The sequence below is a fragment of the Elephas maximus genome, chromosome 16, assembly GCF_024166365.1.
Source record: "Elephas maximus indicus isolate mEleMax1 chromosome 16, mEleMax1 primary haplotype, whole genome shotgun sequence".
Taxonomy (NCBI): domain Eukaryota; kingdom Metazoa; phylum Chordata; class Mammalia; order Proboscidea; family Elephantidae; genus Elephas; species Elephas maximus.
Window position 1 is genome coordinate 17,167,898 of NC_064834.1, and position 20,228 is coordinate 17,188,125.

General features: G+C 42.3%; 1 pseudogene; it reads left to right on the forward strand.

Annotated features, from left to right (window-relative positions):
- Window positions 1-277: 277 nt before the first annotated feature.
- LOC126059969 (perforin-1-like) lies at window positions 278-3,627 on the forward strand (annotated as a pseudogene).
- The last annotated feature ends 16,601 nt before the right edge of the window (window positions 3,628-20,228 follow it).

Consider the following 20,228-nt stretch of genomic DNA (forward strand, 5'->3'; position numbering starts at 1 on the left):
CACAGGGAGGATGGTGTGGGATCCTTACTCCCAGCCTTCACCACCATTTGGGTGATATAGCCTTTGTTATCAGATCTTTGGGGGTCTTCTCATACCCCACTCCACAGCCTGCATAGGGCCCTGTCCTTTCCAGAAAGCCAACTCTCCAATCCTATCCTCATCACCAAAACTGCCAAGGCCTATGGAGGGTCTGAGGTCTTACACAGGTACTGGCAGGAGACACTGAACTCCTATGTCAGAGACCAAGGCCTTTATTGCTCACAGCCCAGCAGGCAGCATGAGCTTCGTGCTCACGTGGGTGCCCTTGCCCCCCAAGTCCCACGGGGTGATTCAGAGGCAGGCCCAGGTGGATGCTGTGCCCACAGCGGGTTTGTGTCACTGTTGAGCATCCTGGAGTTTGCCCCAGGGGACGGCAAACAAGCCTGCCCCTGCCCTGGAGGGAGGTAAGAGTCTATCTTCCAAGGCTGTTTGCTATGTCAAAATTCTTCAAGAGGTAGTCCCAAACAAAAGTTGAGACAGCTCCTACAGAGATACACAGGAATGCCTTCCAACAGATACTCCCTATAAGCCCGTGGCCTGACACGTCACCTGTCTCCATAAGCTAAGGGGAAGAAATGAGTCACATTCTTTTCTTCCTTCCACCGTGCCCTGCACTGGACTGGGGCACCTGGCAGCAGGGTCAGGGACAATCCAGGTGAGTGCTGGTGGGGAAGCCAGGTACCTAAAGAGAGGCGGCAAGGAAGTTTCCTTCCAAAAGGGTATCAAACTGATAAAAGGATGCCGCCCGGGCAAACTGAGATGTTTGGTCATGCAGCTTGACCAAGAACCCCTTGCCCCAGAATGGAGCCTGTTCCCTTCCTGAAAGCCCCTAAGTACCGTGAGCTGAGCCATTCCTGGCTCCTGTTGTGCACTCCACAGCTCCACACAGGGGACCTGCCCGGGGGTACTCCTGACGGCAGATAGAAGTGCTAGAAAGGGGACTGGAGCAGTGTATGGAAAGGGTGAGAAACTACAGATACCTGATCTCCTTATGTTGCCTTTCCGGACTCAGCTCCATGGGAGATGGCGTCGCCTCTCTCTGAGGATCCATGGCCACTTGCGTGCTCCTCCAGGGCAGCCTCCTCTTGCAGTTGCTGGCCAACAGCTGCACGGCCAACAGCTCCTAGTGCCACCATGTTCAAAGGTCTGTACCCCTCATATGGCTGGCTGGGGAGGACATGGATGTGACCAGCCTCTGTGGCTCAGGCTTCTTCCCAGGGGGCACATATAAGTTCCAGTGGCCAGATGGCTCCTGCACCCTCTGTGAAAACACCCTGCAGCAGGGCACCCTCCAGCGCCTGGCCCGGCACTCACCAACTGGCATGTCCAAAGCTCCAGCTGCCACCATTACATGGCCAATGCCAAGTTCGGCTCTCCAGAGGAAGTGGTCCAGGAGGTGGCTGGCAGCATATGCAATGACTGGCGGGTTGGGCTGAAAGTAGCCCTAATGTCGGGAGTCAACACGTCAGTGACCATGGCCGTCTCACACTCCAAGGCAGCTGACTTCATGGCCCAGAAGATGCTCTGGGTCCAGTACAGCTTCAGCACAAGCTTGGTGGAGTGTTGCTTGTACAGGTGAGCAGGCACAGGGGAGCTTGCCGGGCTGGGGGAAAGGTCAAGGTGAGCGTAATGTTGGTAAGGAGGAAGGAGTAACATCTTTCTATCTGCGACGAGAGACAATACAGACATAAACATGTGGACAAACGGAGGCCTTAGGTGGCTAGAACAAAAGTCCCTCAAAATGCCACCTGGAAACCTCACCTGGGTCAAGGCTAATTGAGCAGTGCTAGTTTACTAAGAGTTGTTCCTGGGTGGTGCTAATAGTTAACACACTCGGCTGCTAACCAAAAGGTTGGAGGTTCGAGTCCACCCAGGGGCATCTTGCAAGAAAGACCTGGGAATCTACTTCTGAAAAATCAGCCGTTGAAAACCCTATGGAGCCTAGTTCTGCTCTAACCCACATGGGGTCACCATGAGTCAGAATCAAGCAGACAGTAACTAAGAGGAAGGTCAGTGCTCTTGGTGATGTGGATGGAAAATTCGGATGGGAGAATGCTTAATACATTATTCAAATGATTTTTCTGTACTTTCCAAATTTTCAAAATTGGCAACTATTGCTTTGATAATCAGGAAAAAACAAACAAAATCAAGGCTACGAGTCCATCAAGATCCATCTTAAAATGTTTGCTCTTCCATGGAGCCTTGACCGACCCTCCTGCTGATACCAGACACCCAGCCCCCTGGGCAGTGCGCCGCTTCTGCTTTTGCAGCGTTTGTCTCGCTAAAGGTGACGGGGCATTTGCTCATCTCCTTCCTTTAGTCCATTGGAAAGTACTTTCAGGGTCTTTCATATACATTTTTATCAACTTGAACAGAACTGGTACTCAATCAGTTTGTGTAAATGAATTAATGGATGTCTCTATTTTTTTTTCTCTGCTTTCTCCCTTTGCAGCTTTTGCCTAGTGCACACTCCTCCTCTCTGCCCTGATTTCACGGAGGCCCTCAGGACTCTGCCCCCTGACTTGAACGCCTCCACAGAGCCCGTCTACCTCAGGCTCATCTCTAAGTACGGCACCCACTTCATCCAGGCTGTGAAGCTGGAGTGCCGGGTCTCACCCATCACTTTCCTGCGCACCTGCAAGCTGGCCCTTGAAGGGCTCACTCATGGACAACCGGGTGAGTGACTGCCTCCAGGCCGCGGTCAGCATAGGTGGCAAAGCCGGCTCTTCAGCAGAAGCCAAGGCCTGTGAGGAAAAGCAGCAGTAGCACAAGGTGGTAGGCTCCTTCTACCAGGCCTGCAGGGAGCGCTATTCCAAAGTGGTTGGGGGCCACCACACCTCCATTCATGACCTACTGTTAGGGAAACAGGCTGGGCCCGAGTAGTTCTCCCCCTGGGTGGCCTCACTGCAGACCCCACCCAGCCTGGTGGACTACAGCCTGGAGCCTCTGCACATACTCCTGGGCCCCCTCCCCGCAACCCGTAGCAGGAGGTCCTGAGGCAGGCTGTGAACAGGGCGTGGTGGAAGAATTGCAGCCGGCCCTGCCCCCCCCCCCCCCCCCGGGCAGCAGAAGAACCCCGATGACCCATGCCAGTACGTATGCCATGGCCCGGTGGTCACCACCCAGGACTGCTGTCCTCGGCAGAGGGGTCTGGCCCAGGTAGCTGGACATAACCATCATCCAAGTGTGGAATCTGTGGGGAGACAGTGTCGCTGTCACACACACCCATGTGAGGTCTTCTTTGGTGACCAGCAGCTGAGGACAGGCACCATATGGAACAATGACAACCCCAGGTGGATGACACCCTTGGGCTTTGGGGAGGTGATCCTGGCCACGAGGGGACCCCTAAGGGTGCAGGTCTGGAACTCGGACTATGGCTGGAATGATGACCTCCTCAGATCTTGTGACTGGAAGGTTACTGCCCAGAAGTCAGAGATCAAAGACACCTGTTATTTAAATGAAGGGTCTCTGGAGTTCACATACAAGGTGACTTGGGCCCCTTACCTGAGAGGTCTTAGGTGCGTGCAGTACAGCCCTTGGGGAGTCACAGGGGAGCGCCTGGAGAACCACAGCAGTGCCCTGTGGTGAGGGCTGGTGGCTCATCCCACCCACCCAAGGCCTGGCCCGCTAGCTTCTTCAAGAGCAGCTGGGTCACCAGGAAGCTGGAAAGCAAGGTGCGTAGCTGCTCCCAGGGCCTGTGTCCCAGGAAAGAGAGAAAAAAGATGGCGTCATTTACCCGGGGGCTGGTGCAGGGGCAGATCAAGGGCTAGTGGGGGGAGGTAGGGATGGGAACAGGCCCTCATCCACTTTTCATCCCACCAGCTGCTTTCTGGAAATGAATGCATGCAACGTAATGCATTCACAAATTTTTATAAAATTCTTAACTGGACTCTGACGGTGGGTGATAAGATCTGAGAGGCTGGTTCCTGGGGCTGCCGCGCTCTGAGAATGAGGATGGCCCATTGCAAAGTGTGAGCATTCTGGAATGTGGGCTTTGGGCTGCTGCTGGTCCTGCCTGCCCTCTCAAAGCCCCTTGCTGCTGGGCAGCCAATAGGCTTCAGTGATACTCGCTTTGCTTAAATCCAAAATCTCCTCGGACCACTTATTGGCCTTCTTTCCTTCTTCCAGTGCTGGAATGAGATGTTCCTACCTCCTTATCGCTCTCTCCACCTCCTCCATCTCCTCCTAGTCCTAATAACCCTCTCCAAGTGCGTGTATTTATGGAAAAATAACACTCTGAAATTGGCAGAAGCTGGTTTGGGGTTGCAAGAAACAAAAACATGACTGTCTTGAGTCCATTTCTCTTGATGGAAACTCTTTCCAAGGAAAATGAAAGATTCATACAAGTCTTTCTGCAATATGGACCGTTCTACTGATGTCCTCCTTCTGAAGTGCCTTAGACTCATGGAATCCTTTGTCCTTCTCCAACTCTAAGGGATCACTCTTCCCTCCATGAACCGATTTGCTTTCATCCAAGCCCTTATCAAATTGACCAGAGGAACTCAGGCTTTATCCAAGCTTTCCCCATCCAGGTAAATTCTGCCAGCCCCTGAGGAAAGGTGGCAAGTTCCACACGTTGCTGGTCCCTGCTCAGCCCACCTTTTATTCCCACTCTGCCTCTGGCCTGGTAGAAGGTGGACTTAGACCACAGCAAAGAAGGCTTCACTGGATTTGATGCACACGGAGTCTCCTGACTCAACACCTCCAAGGAGACTCAAGACTCACCAGCCACTGACTCAGCACCCTCTCACACCTGCTGCCTGGTGCATTACCAGCCCTAGTGGGAGAGGAGATAACCACACTCCCTCAGCCCTCAGCTGGAGGCCAGGCCCTGAAGCCTTGTCTGGGGGGGCCTAATCTCAGGAAAAATCCCTCCATCACTCATTTCCCACTCAGACCAGCTTCCATTCAAGATCGTTCCTGTCCCCAGAGGCCCTTCGGGGTCTCGCCTATTCCTCTGCTTCTCTAATGCCCATTTTTAATGTTCTTTTTCTATAACAAAAGTTCAGTCTTTGCTCCAAAGATAAATTCTGTCTTCTGACTCTACCCCAAATTAAATGGGGGGGAGGGGGGACGGCTGGTAAACTTAAAATAGCATTTTCCCTCACTTTTTTTTTTTGAGAATGTACACAGCAAAATACCAGTTCAACAGTTTCTACATGTACAATTTAGTGATATTAATTATATTCTTTGAGTTGTGTAACCATTCTCACCCTCTTTTTCTGAGTTGTTCCTCCTCCATTAACATAAACTCACTGCTTTCTAATGTTCCTATCAAGTTGATGTTGTCAGTTTGATCCCATATAGAGAGTTCTTAAAACAGCATAATGCTCCAGGCAGACCTTTTTTACTAGTCAATTTAAGCTATTGTTTGGTTTTAAGAAGATGTTGGGTGATATTTCTGGTTTAAGGTTTAAAGATGATCTCAGGGCAATAGTTTCAGGGATTCATACAAACTCCATGGCCCCAGGAAGTCTGGACTCTACGAGGGTTTGAAATTCTGTTCTGCATTTTCTCTCTCTTGCTGAGAATTCTTCTATGGAATCTTTGATCAAAATCTTCAAAAATGGTAGCTGAACACCATCCAGTTCTCCTGGTCTGATGGCAAAGGAGGCAGTTTTTCATGGAGGCGATTAGCCACACATTCCATATCCTCCTCCTATTCCTGACTCCCCCTCTTCCTCTGTTACTCCAGGCCAGTAGAGACTAACTATTGCGCCTTGAAAGCTATTAAGGCCCCAGACACAAAAAAAAAGGTTTAAAAAAAAAAAAAGACGCCAGACCCTACGAAACGAGCTAGGAAGTAGAATACATTATTAGATCAATTAACTGGGATGTCCCATGAAACCATAACCCCGAACCTCAAAACCAAGGAACCAAATCTCATGAAGTTTTTGGTTGCATATAAGCAGAGTCAGCGCCTGTTCTTTTGTTGTTGTTACTGCTGATGTTGTGAATACATCTATAATACAACTTTCGCCAATTCACCTTTTTATTGATAGCAATCACGATAATTGACTGTGCAACCCAACCCTTAATCAGTGCGGTTTTTCCAACATCGTTAACTCCCTTTTACCCTCACTCCCACCCCGGAAACCACTAAAAAACTATACATTTGCCTTTTCTCGTCTTTTTATATAAGTAAGGTCGTACAATATTTATCCTTTTGTGATTGGCTTATTTCGCTCAGCATGTCTTCATGCTCCATCCACACCATAGCATGTATCAAGACTTCATTTCTCCTACGGCTGAGTAGTAGTCCATTGTATGTATGTATGTACCACATTTTGTTTATCCATTCATCTGTTGAAGGGCATGTAGGTCGTTTCCACCTTTTGGCTATTGTAAATAGTGCTGTAATGAACATTAGTGCACAAGTCTCTTTTTGAGTCTCTGCTTTCAAGTCTTTTGGGTATACACCTAGGAGGGGAGTTGCTGAATTATATGGTAGTTTCATTTTTAATTTTTTGAGGAACTGCCACATTGCTTTCCACAGCATCTGTACCCTTTTGCATTCCCACTAGCAATGAATAAAGGTTCCAATTTCCCCACATACTGGCCAACATTCATTATTTTCTGTTATTTTTTTTTAACTTAGACGTTCCAGTGGGAGCGAAATGGTATCTCATTGTGGTTTTGATTTGCATCTCTCTGATGGCTAATGGCGCTGAGCATCTTTTCATGTGTTTGGTGGCCATTTGAATGTCTTTTTTTGTGAAATGCCTTCCAAGTCCTTTGTCCATTTTACGATTATTTGTCTTTTTGTTGTTAAGTTGTCAGAGTTTTATATGTGTATTTTGGTTATTAGATTCTTGTCAGATGTATGGTTTCTAAAAATATTCTCCCAGTTGGTAGCTTGTCTTTTCATTTTTTTGTAAAGTTTTTGATGAACAAAATTTTTTATTTTTATGAAGTCTTATTTATTTATTTTGTCTTTGCTGTTTGTGCTTTTGTTATTATACTAGATAATCCATTGTTGAAAGCTAAGCCTGACAGCATTACCTCTGTTTATTCTTCTAAGGATCTTATGGTTTCGATTTGCACATTTAAGTCCTTAATCCATTTTGAATTTGTCTCTCTGTATGGTGTGAGGAATGGATCCTGTTTCATTTTTGTGCATGTGGAAATTTCAATTTTCCCAGCACCATTTATTGAAGAGACTCTCCTTTCCCCATCAAACGAACTTAGCACCCTCATCAGAAATCAGTTGACCAAAGAAGTGTGGGTTTATTTCTGGACTCTTCGATTATATTCCATTGGTTTATGTGCTATTGTTACACCAGTACCAGGCTGCTTTGATTGCTGTAGCCATATAAGACTATTTGTTTTAAAATCAGGAAGTGTGAGTTTTCCTACTTTGTTCTTCTCAACATTGCTTTAGCTATTTGGGGCCTCTTTGTCATTCCATATAAAATTGAGGATTGGTTTTTCTATTTCTGTAAAAAAAAAGGCTATTGGAATTTTTATTGGAATTGTGTTGAATCTCTAGATTGTTTTGGGTGGTATTGACATCTTAACAATATTAACTCTTCCAATCCACGAGCATTGAACATGTTCCCATTTATTTAGCCTTCTTTAATCTCTTTCAGCAGTATTTTATAGTTTTCACTGTGTAAGTCCTTCACATCCCTGGTTAGATTTATTCCTAGGTATTTTATTCTCTTAGATGCTATCATAAATGGAATTGTGTCCCTAATTTCCCCTTCAGATTTCTCATTGGTATTGTATAGAAACCCAACCGATTTCTACGGTTGTACGCTGCAACTTTGCTAAATTCCTCTATTAGCTCTAGAAGTTTTCTTATGGATTATTTGGAATTTTCTATTTTCTATTTGGAATTGTTGTTAGGTGCTGTCAAGTCAGTTCCAACTCATAGTGACCCTATGTACAACAAAACAAAACACTTCCCTGTGTCATTCCGTCAATCATTGCTATGCTTGAGCCCATTGTGGAATTTTCTAGGTTTAGGGTTATATATCATCCACAAACAGATATAATTTTACTTATTTTCCAATCTGGATATCTTTCATTTCTTTTTCTTACCTTATTGTTCTGGCTAGGACTTCTAATACAATACTGAATAGAAGTGGTAAAAGTGGGCACCCTTGTCTTGCTCCCAATTTCAGGGGAAAGTTCTCAGTCTTTCTCCATTAAGTATAATGTTGGCCGTTGGCTTTTCATATATGCCCTGGATCATATTGAGAAATCCCCTTCTATTCCAATCTTTTTTAGGGTTTTCATCAAAAAAGGATGTTGGGTTTTATCAAATGCTTTTTCTGCATCCATAGAGATGATCATATGGTTCTTTTCCTTGGTTCTATTGATATGGTGAATGCTTTCATTGATTTTCTAATGTTGAACCATCTGCATTCCTGGGATAAATCCCACTTGGTCATGGTGTATGGCTCTTTAATATGCTGCTGGATTCTGTTCCCTAGTATTTTTGTTGAGGATTTTTCCATATATATTTAAAAGAGATATTGGCCTGTAGTTTTCTTTTCCTGTGATGTCTTTGTCTGGTTTTAGTATCAGGTTTTTGTTTGTCTCATAGAATGGATTAGGGAGTATTCCTTCCTTCTTTATCTTTTGAAAGAGTTTAAACAGTATTGGTGTCAATTCTTCTCTAAATGTTTGGTAGAACTCCCCAGTGAACCAATCTGGTCCAAGACTTTTTGTTGTTGTTGAGAGATTTTTTATCACTGATTCTACGTCCTGTTATGGGTCTGTTGAGACTCTCGATTTACTCTCGAGTCAATGTGGGTAGGTCGTGTACCTCTAAAAATCTGTCCATCTCATCATCATTATCCAGTTTGCTGCTATACAGTTGTTCATAATATTCTGTGATAAATTTCTTTATTTTTGTTGAATCAGTTGTAATGTCCTGTCTTTCATTTTTTATTTTGGTTATTTACATTTTTTCTCTTTTTTTCTTTGTCAGTCTACCTAAAGTTTTGTCTATTTTATTGATCTTTTCAAAATACCAATTTCTGGTTTTATTGATTCTCTGTGTTTTTTCCTGTTTTCAATTTTATTTATTTCTGCTCTGAACTTTGTTATTTCCTTTCTTCTGGTAAGATTAGGCTTAGTTTGCTTTCTCTTCCTAGTTACTGGAGTTGTCAAGTTAGGCTGTTGATTTGAGATCTTTCTTCTTATTTTCAGGTAGGCATTTATTGCTACAAGTTTCCCTCTGAGTACTGCCTTCGCTGCATCCCATAAATTTTGGTATGTTGTGCTTTCCTTGTCATTTGACTCTGAAATTTGTGACTTTTCTTTTGATTTGTTCCTTGACTCACTGGTAGTTTAATAGCGTGTTGTTTAATTCCCATACGTTTATGTATATTCCAGGGTTTTGTTGTCGTTGTTATATATTTCTAGCTTCACTCCACTGTAGTCAGAGAAAATACTTTGTATGATTCCAGTCTTTTTAAATTTATCAGGACTTGCTTTGTGACCTAAAATGTGGTTTATCCTGGAGAATGATCCATGTGCGCTAGAGGAGAGTATATATTGTGCTGTTTTGGGGTGGAGTGGTCTATATATGTCTGTTAAGCCTAGTTGTTTTATAGTGTTATTCAGGTCCTCTGTTTCCTCTTTGATCTTCTTTCTAGATGTTCTGTCCGATATTGAAAGTGGCGTATTGAAGTCTTCGACTATTGTTGTAGTACTTGTAGTACTTTCTATTTCTTCCTTCAATTCTATCAGTGTTTGCTTTATATATTTAAGTGCCCTGATGTTGGGTACATATATATGTATGATTGTTAAATCTCTTGATTAATTGATTATCACTATATAATGTCCATCTTTATCTCTTTTGACAGATTTTGTCTTAAAGTCTACTTGGTGTGATATTTAAGATTGCCACCCCAGTTCTCTTTTGTTATTAATTACGTGGAATATTTTTTCCTCCTTTCACTTCTGATCTATTTGTGTCCTTGGGTTTAAGGTGTGTCTCTTATACACAGCAGATAGTTGGATCATGTTTCTTAATCTATTCTGCCACTCTCTGCCTTTTGACTGGAGCATGTAGTACATTTAATTTACTGTAATTACTGATAAGACATAACTTCTGCTGTTTTGTTATTTTTTGGGGGGTGTGTCTTAAGCCTTCTTTGTCTTTGGCCTTTAGTATTGCTTGCTTTTGTGTTTCACTGGTTTATTGTAGTGAGCCTTTTTTGGTTCCCTTTTCCTTTCCTTTTGAGTATGTTTTTTATACACTTTCTTAGTGTTGCCATGAGTATTACATATAAGAGCTTGTATTTATAACATTCTAGGGTAAGTTGGTAACAACTTAACTTCAGTAACATACAAGAAATTCTATATCTGTACCATTCCTCTCCCCCCACCACTTTTGTTGTTATCACTAATTATGTCTTTATATTTCATATGTTCTGCCTTTTATACATTTGTTATTAGAAAACATGAGAGACAAAACATTTAAAATTATCAAGCATGAATATCTTATTACTAGCCCTTACACTTGTCCATGCATTTCCCTTTATTAGGGATCATTCTTTTTATGTATAGCTTTGAATTACTTTCTAGAGTCTTTTCCCCTCCGTCTATAAAACTCCTATTAGTGCTTTTTTGGGAGGCTGGTCTGGTGGATATGAACTCTCTCAGCTCCTGTTTGTCTACGAATATTTTAATTTAACCTTCATTTTTGAAGGATAGTTTTGCTGGGTGTAGTACTCTTGGTTAATAGTTTTTTTCTTTCTTTCTTGCAGCACTTAAAATATATCAATCCCTTGCCTTCTATCTTCCAGTGTTTCTGAGGAAAAATCAGCATTTAACCTTATTGGAGATCCTTTGTATGTGACTGCTTCTCTCTTGCTGTTTTCAGGATTCTCTCTTTATCTTTAATTTTTGAGAGCCTAACTTGGAAACCCTAGTGGCATAGTGGTTAAGAGCTATGGCTGCTAACCAAAAGGTCAGCACTTTGAATCCACCAGGCACTCTTCTGAAACCCTACGGGACAGTTCTGCTCTGTCCTATAGGGTCACTATGAGTCAGAATTGACTCAGTGGCAATGGATTTTAACTACTATGTGTCTTGGTATAGATCTCTTTGGGTTTAACCCACTTGGGGTTCTTTGAACTCCTTGGATTTGTAAATTCACGTCCTTGGGGACATTTTCTGTCATTATTTCTTCAAATATTCTTTGTGTTCCTTTCACTCTCCCATCTCCTTCTGGAATCCCCATGATGCATATATTAGGTCTCTTGTTCTTGTCCCATAATTCCATTAAACTGTGCTCAGTCTTCTTGAGCCTCCATTCTTGTTGTTCTTCAGCATCTGTAATTTAACTACCCTATCTTCTAATCCACTGCTTTTTTTCTTCTGCCTGGTTAAATCTGTTGGTAAATCCTTCTATTGTGTTTCTTGTTTCAGTTATTATTCCTTTCAGTTGCCATATCTTTTTTTTTATCGTAGTTTTGTTCTTGCATTATTTTCCTTATTTCTTTTAGCTGTGCTTTCTCTTAGTTCTTTAATTATGTTTAATGTTGTATTATATTCTTCCTTTTTTTTTCATTATTTGATCATCCGAAGATGCACTTTCACTCCCTTTGTCATGTTAGTTTGGATGGGCTAAAGAACTGTTTCTCTGTTCCTTGTGTGTCATGTGATTTTTTGTTGAGGCATGGAATTTTTGAGGGCTTTAACCTTCTCAGTTTTCCCAGTATTTGATGTTTTCACCCTCACTATTTTCTGCAAGAATCTCTTAGGTTGGCAGAGCCTTCAGCTTTGCTTACTGTTTCCTCTCCCTGTATGTGATAGCTCCTTCGCCCTCCCTGGTTTAATTGGAGTTTGAAAATTCCAGATCTCGTTTTTTGACTTTCAGTCTCTCCCAGTCACATCAGAGAACACACTGTGATCAGTCTCTCCACCAGGGGGCACTGCCACTCAGGCGAGATATCATGTACTAATTAATCTGTCCACCGGGGGTACAGGCCCCTCTCTGTGATTATTACTGCCTTCCCATCTCTACTTCTGCAACAGTGTGTTTAGTCAGAATACCCACACCCAGTGAGTCCACTTTTGGATTGCCCTGTAGCTTTGCCTGAGATTGCCTTTCCTGCTCTGTGGGAGCTGCTTAGGTCTGAGCTGCCATTCAGGGGAAGCACAGGCAGAATTTCCTTCATTTCAGGAGGAGGAGGGGCTGACACTCCCCAGAATGACCTCTGAGAGAACTGTCTTTTTGTTTTCAGAGACCCAGTGACCCTGTGGTTGTTGGTGGAGCATCCTCCACTTAGGTGACCCTCCTCCTGACTCCACCGTAGGGAACCTTCTGTAGGAGTTCATATCAGTCCAGCAGCCAACAGTTACCTGTTGAGGGAGGGGTAATCACACTCCAAAAGACCCCCAGAGAGGTCTGCCTTGTTCCTATCGAAGCCTGCCCCATAGTATATTGGCTGTGAGTATAGCCTCCACTTAAGATGCCTGCTTCCTAGCACACAACAGCCTTAGTCAGCAGTCCTCAGTGCCAACCAGAATGGGAAGTAGACAGACCCAAGCTGATCCCAGGAAGGTCTGTCCTGTTGGTTTCAGAGGCTTGAGTTATGGGATGCTCAGGCAGAGTGCTGACAGTGGGAGTAAATTCCACTCCAGTGGCCTTCTGCAGCAGTTTGAACCCCCCTTGCAGCCAATGGTTACCAGGTGGGGAAGGGGGTGTTGCACTCGGGTCAGATCCCCATGGAGATCTGCCTTGTTGCTATCAGTACCTCCCCTCAGGTAGACTGTTGGCTATGAATTCAGACTCCACTTAAGGTGCCTGCTTCCTAGCACACAGCAGCCTCAGACAGCAGTCCTCAGTGCCAACTGGAAGTGGGGTCAGGCTAACCCACACTGACCCCCGGGGAGGCTTATCCTCTTGATTTCAGAGGCCTGAGTTCTGGGGTACCCAGAAAGGCAGGTACAGTGCTGACTATGGGAGTAGGCTCCACTCCAGGGGCCTTCTGTAACAATTCACTACAGACTTGTAGGTGACAGTATCTGGTTGGGGAAGGAGTTGTCACACTCCAAATGGACTCCTAGTGATGTCTGCCTTGTTGTGTCAGAGCCTCCCCCCATAGTATGTTGGCTGTGGGTTTAACCTCCACTGCAGATGTCTGCTTCCTACCACTCAGTAGCCTCAGACAGCAGTCCTCAGTGCATACCAGAAAGGGGCACACCCAGCCCCAAACTGACTCCCCAGGAGGTCTGTCTTATTGGTTTCAAAGACCTGAGCTATGGGGTGCACAGGGAGTCAGGTAGAGTGTTGACTATGAGAGCAGACTCCACTGCAAGAGGCCTTCTGTAGCAATTCATGGTAGGCTTGCAGACAACAGTGTCCTGGTGAGGGAAGAGCTGGCACACTCCAAATGGACCCCTGGGGAAGTCAGTCTTGTTGATTTTAGAGCAGAAGCTTGGGGTCCAGTCTCTTTGTACAGGCAGGAAATGTGGTGGTTAGGGAAATATGCTCTTTATGGAGCCACTTCCCCAGTTCACAGCTGCCAGCTGCCTGTGTAGTTGCAGGGAGGGGCAGGGATGGTGGGAGAAGCAATTTTCCTACAGTACGCGACTCATTATTGATTTGTTGATTCTTGCCTGTTCGCAATTCCCTGCTGCTTTCCTCTTCTCTCTGATTCAGAGTGCCATTGACTCAAAGCCAAGTGCCATTTCCTTGTTGTATTTCTTGGGGAGGGTTCGAATGATGGTCTGTTAGTTCCTCCATCTTTTAGAATCTTCTCTCACTTCTTGACTGCAAGCTTTCAAATATAAAAATCTCTAAACTCAACTTCCCTTTATATTTACAAGCAGAGCTCCTCAAAAAAAAAAAAAAAAAAGAATCTAAATCTGAGATTAGGTAGTACTGCATCTCCTCCCCCAGTGGGCACCCTCCAATAGTTGCTTGCCTCTCTCTAATGATGGGGGGCTCACTACTTACAAAGGATGTGTATTTCATGATAGAACAATTCTAACATGTTAAGACAGTTGTTTCTTTGCCTAAGCTCAAATCTGCCTCTTTCTTCCTTCTACCTAATGGTTCTAGTCCCTTCTCTGGGCACCCAGAGCAACTATCTTCACTCCTTTACATTGCTGTGCTGGATAGCACTGAGGACTCCCTGAAGTCTGCAGAGGAGTCTTTAGTCACAAATTGCAAGCTTCCCAGTTCCTTGAGTACTTTGACAGGCAGAACTGTTTGACCTTCACTATAACCCTGCAATGTAGATGGGTCTAATTTGGGCACACATGGAGATGTGGACACTCAGAGAAGTTAGGAACCTTTCCCAACACTGCTTGTTTGTGCATAAATGAGAACACCCAGCCTAGAAGCCGGGTCTCCTGATGCCTTGGCCAGTGCCACATCCGTCGTGTCAGATGTCTTTCCCAGAAAACTGGGGTCAGTCTGTGTCAGAGTTTCAGTTTGCTTCCGGCAAGCTGTAGGACCTCACTTAGCATCATTTTCTTCATCTGCAAAATACCAGTCAAGACCAGGAAATGGAAAAAAAACAGCTAGAGATTGTTAAGGCAATAACTGCTCTTGTGCTCTAGCCCAGGACTGACTGTGGACAACATTGCAAAGAAAGCCACCTAGTGGTTAAGAGCATGGATTCTGGGCTCAGACAGACCTACGTTCAAATCCCAGCCCTGTCAGTTACTATGTGACCTTATGTAAACGCTCTAAACTTCAGTTTCCTTGTCTGCAAAATAGAAATAATTATACCTACTTCATACGGTCCTTGTAAATATCAAATGGCATAATGTACGTTAAGTGCTTAATAGTGTCTTCCCAAAGTAAAAAAACCATATTTTTAAATTTGCTCTTCAATCCTTCAGTCTCTATAATATGCACTCTTCCTCCACTACCTGCTCCCTTGTCCCAAGATTGTGTTGTTTAGCTGTCTGGCTCCTACTTGGTTCGCTTTCCAAGTTGGACTTTTATCCTTTAGGTGATAGGAAGTCGTAGAAGGTGGTAGGGATTGTTGAACAGGGGAGGATCTGCACACAAGGGGCTGTGCAACGGGCCATGGGAGAATGGGAGGCCTGACCTAGGACACAGGCTGCAGGTCCAGTAAAGGGGATACAAACTCAAGAAGTCAAGTGAATATACTAGCTAGTACGTGACAGTTGATGGGATATGGTGGGGGCAAGAAGAAGGAGGAGCAAATAAAGATGATTCCATGGGTTCTTGCTTTGGTGATTGGGAGTGGATGGGAGTCATCCTTGAAAAGAGGAAGAGAAGTTCAAAAGGCAAAGAGAAGAGTTCCATTTAGGACATGGTGGGTTTGAGTTTCCTGGAACTCATCTAAGGGAACCCCCGTTAAGCATGCATTGAGCACTGAGGTTGTGCAATCATCATCGCTGTCTGTTTCCAAATGTTTTCACCACCCTTCACAGAAATTCACTACCCTTTAAGCAATACCTTCCAATCTCCCCCTCCCACTCACTGTGACCAATTGGTTTTTGACAAGGTACAAAGACCTTTCAATGGGGGAGAGTATAGCCATTTCAACAAAAGATTCTGGGGCAACTGGATATCCACATGCAAAAAAGTGAAGTTGGACCCCTACCTCATGCCATATAATTAATTCAAAATGGATCATAAATTTAAATATAAGAGCTAAAATTATAAGACTCTTAGAAGAAAACGGATGTAAATGTTCATCACCTTGGTTTAGTCAGTGGTTTCTTAAATATGATACCAAAAGTATAAGCAACAAAAACAAAAAAAAACAGATACATTGGATTTCACCAAAATTTTTAAAAGTTTGTGCCTTAAAGGATACTATTTAAAAAGTAAAAAGACAACCCATAGAATGGGAGAAAATATTTGCAAAACACATATCTGATAAAGGTCTAGTATACAGAATATAAAGAACTCTTACAACTCAACAATAAAAAAAAAAAAACCTCAATTTTATAATGGGCAAATAATTTAAATAGACATTTCTCCAAAGAAGATGTACATATGGCCAATAAGCACATGAAAAGATACTCAACTTCATTAGTCATCAGGGAAATGCAAATCAAAACCACAATGAGATACTACTTCATACCCACTAGGATGGCTATAGTCAAAAAGACAGATAATAACAAGTGTTGGCAAAGACGTGGAGAAATTGAAACCTTCATACACCATTGATGGGAATGTAAAATGGTACAGTCACTTTGGTAAACAGTTTAACAGTTTCTCAAAAAGTTAACACTAAAAAAAAAAAAAAAGTTATCATATGACTCAGCAATTTCACTCCTATGTACATAGCCGAGAGAAATGAAAATATACATTCACACAAAAACTTGTACACAAATGTTCACAGCAGCATTATTCAAAACAGCCAAAAAGTGGAAACAACCCAAATTCCCAACAACTGATGAATGGATAAACAAAATTGAATATTATGTAGCCATAAAAAGAAATGAAGTACTGATACATGCTACACCATGAACGAACTTTGAGATTATTATGCTAAGTAGAATAAACCAGACACACAGGCCCCATATTGTATGGTTCCATTTACATGAAATTTCCAAAATCTACAAATCCACAGAGACAGAAAATAAATCAGTGTTTGTCAGGGTCTGGGAGCAGGGAGGGAATGGGGAGTGACTGCTAATACATATGGGATTTGTTTGGGGGATGATGAAAATGTTCTGGAATTAGATAATGATGAGGGTTGGACAACTTTGAAACTAAAAATCACTGAATTGAATTAAATTCACCTTAAAAGGATACATTTTATCATATGTGAACCTCAATTTAAAAATTTGTTTTCTGAATATAGCATTACTCAGATTTTCTATTTATTTTCATGTCAGTTTTTATAAGTTATTGTTTTCAGGAAATTTGTTAATTTTATATAAACCCGTTATTGTTGAGTTGATTCCAACTCATAGCAACCTTATAGGACAGAGTACTGCCCCATAGGGTTCCCAAGGCTATAAATTTTTACTGAAGCAGACTACCACATATTTCTCCCACAGAGTGACTGGTGACTTTGAACTTCAGGGCTTTCAGTTCGTAGCCAAGAACTTAGCTACTGTGCCACCAAGACTCCTTTATATAAATTGTTACATTTATTGGTATAAAATTGCTCATGGTACCTTATAATTTTTTTTAACATCTGTAGACTCTACAGTGCCGTCCACTTTTTCATTCCTGATAGTGGTTATCTGTGTCTTCTCTTTTTTCTCTCTCTCTTTTTCTTTATTCATCTTGTTGGGTGTTAATAAATTTTATTAGGTATTTAAAAAATACCAACTTACAGCATTATTTTCTTTATTGCAAATTTGTTTTCTATTTTGTTAACTTTTGCTCTTTGTTATTTCTTTTCTCCACTGTTTGGATTTAATTTTTGTTGTTGTTGTTCTTTTTTTTAACATCTTGAGATGGATACTTTAATTATTGTTATTAAATATCTCTTTTCTAATGTATGCATTTAAGACCGTAAATTTGCCTCTTAGTTCGATTTTAGCTGCATCCCCCACATTTTGGTAGGTCATATTTTTATAATCATTCAATTCATAGTATTTTCTAGTTCCTAACTTAGGTGTTATTTTGAAAGGTACTGGTTAATTTACAAACACGCTGGGATTTTGTTGTTGTTATTGATTTCTAGCTTAATCCACTGGGTCACAAAATGTTCTTTGTAAAATTCCAGTCCATTGAAATTTGTTGAGACTTATTTTGTGTTAGAGTCTAGTCTGTCATCTATTTAGGTAAATGTTCTATGTGCACTTGAAAAGAAGGTATATTCTTTAGTACATGGGTGCGATGTTCTACGTATGTTAGTTAGGTCATGCTTATCAATTGCTATTCAAATCTGCTGGGTATTTACTATTTTTTTCTGCCTGTTTTATCAGTTATAGAGAGAGGTAAATTAAAATTCATAATGATTGTGTATTTATTCTGTTCTATTGCTTCAGTTTTTTTCTTTGGGGCCTCTTTCATATACAGACTGGACTTTTCTTTTATATCTTCTACATGACTTTCTCTCATATCTTTTTTCACCGTTGTCCATTTTATTTTGATTGCTTTTTAACTTTCGTCCTTTTTATCTTCTATTTCTCTTATGACATTATTCGTGTTATTCACTCTTATATTCACTCTAGTTTTCATTTCTGAAATAGTTCTTCTTTTTAAAAAAGAAAAATGGTTTTTATTTACTGAATTCTGAGTGAATTGTTTTTAAATCTTCCTTTCGCCCAATCGTCTCATCTGTATATTATAATCCTGATTTATGCTTTAGGTTTATAGCTTCTCTCATTTTCTTAAATACTTTTCGCTCATCATAAAACGTTAAATTTAATTTTTCATTTGTTTTATGGGCATGTCTTCCTAGAGATCTTCATTGCCTAAACCAAGCCAAACCTGTTGCCGTTGAGTAAGTTCCAACTCATAGCGACCCCATAGGACAGAGTAGAACTGCCCCATAGGGTTTCCAAGGAGTGTCTGGTGGATTCGTACTGCCAAACTTTTAGTTAGCAGGTGTAGCTCTTAACCACTACACCACTAGGGTTTTTATTATGCTCATTAGTCTCTTTTTTCTTATAACTCTGAATGGACTGGGTTCTTTTTCTGTGATACTTTTGCGATAGTAAGCATTAAAAAAAAAAAAAAAAAAAACTGTGTTGGAAATCCTGTTTTCTTTGCTTGGCTTAATTCCAAACAGTGTTGTATTAAAGGTCCTGTTTCCTTTGCTGGGTTTCCTCACCCTCAGCTTTGCATTTGAATCCTGGTTTTGTATAGAAGTTATATGCAAACCCCATTGGGCCTGCGTAGTATGATATTGCTGATGTAACTTGTATGAACTCCCTACTTGTAAACCCCTAAAAAGTAACTTGCCTCCCTACCCTTGGGGAGCAGTCTTGGCAACAACAGCTCCAACTGGCTCCTTTTCCTTGTACAATGAAATAAAGGTGCCTTTCTTGTTCTCCCACCTCCGTCTCTCGTTTATTGACGAATACCAGTCATGCCAAACAAAAACCGGGGGTTTCCACCGGTAACACTTTTGCTTATGTTTCAGCGAAGGAGCCCTGATGGCACAGCGGTTAAATGCTCAGCTGCTAACTGAAAGGTCAGCAGTTTGAACCCACTCAGCCACTCCACAGGCGTAAGATGTGGCAGTCTGCTTCCGTACATATTTACAGCCTTAGAAATCCTGTGGGGCAGTTCTACTCTGTCCTATGGATTTGCTATGAGTTGAACCCCATAGGACAGAGTAGAACTGCCCCATAGGGTTTCCAAGGAGTGTCTGGTGGATTCGTATCAGCACCTAGCAGCCCCTGGAAGGAGCCCTGGTGGTGCAGTGGGTTTGGTTTTTTGGAGGTTATACTTCAGTGAAATAGGTTTTCCTCTACTCTTCAAAGGGTAAAATGGGCAAGGATATCTTGGCCAAGACTCATGCCTCTAGGGCTTCCTCTTCTGTTGTACTGCAAAATGTTTTAAAAATGTGGCTTTAAAGGGGTTTGAGAACTGCTTCCTTTATTACCCTCCCCCACTTTTATTTGAACCTTCTGTTTACTGGCTCCTCACTGTCCTACTCAGTTTAGATTCTACTCCCAACCATTTCTCCTCAAGGTGGGGTTTTGTCCAAGAAGGAATATCTGGTCAGTTAGTTTTAAGGTTTCGTGTGTTGCTGGGGTTATGTGATAATTAAAAGGCTCTTCACAAGGTACCAGTGTTAAATATGGAATACTTATAATAAAAGTTTCTGGGTTTTTATAATAATTGTACTTATTAAAACCCTTGCATTGTACCCTACATTCTAGTCCTACTCATAAACATATGATATTCCCTTAATATGAATCTTTGTTTCTCGCCTTCACACCTTTCCTCCTGCTGTTCCCCTCTCTGGAGGCCTCTGTACAGTCTCTTCCACCTGCCAATCCTTCAAAAGCCTTCTTATTCTGGTGGCACCAATAGCTGAACCCAACTCAAAACCACCATTCCCCTCTCTCGATCACTATAGCTCCTCATTTCTAAGCCACATATCCCAAACCACTTTTAAGATTTTATATCAGTTACTTCTCTTCATTCTGTTATATAACTTTTATTTAGACCTTTAACTCTCTGCCAGGTCCTTTAGACACATTACCTCATTTAACCTCCACAGCAACACCGTGAGTTATAGGCATCATTGGGTAGGCATATTTATTGGCCTTATTTTACAGCTGAAGACACTAAGGCTTAAAGACATTAGGTAACTTAT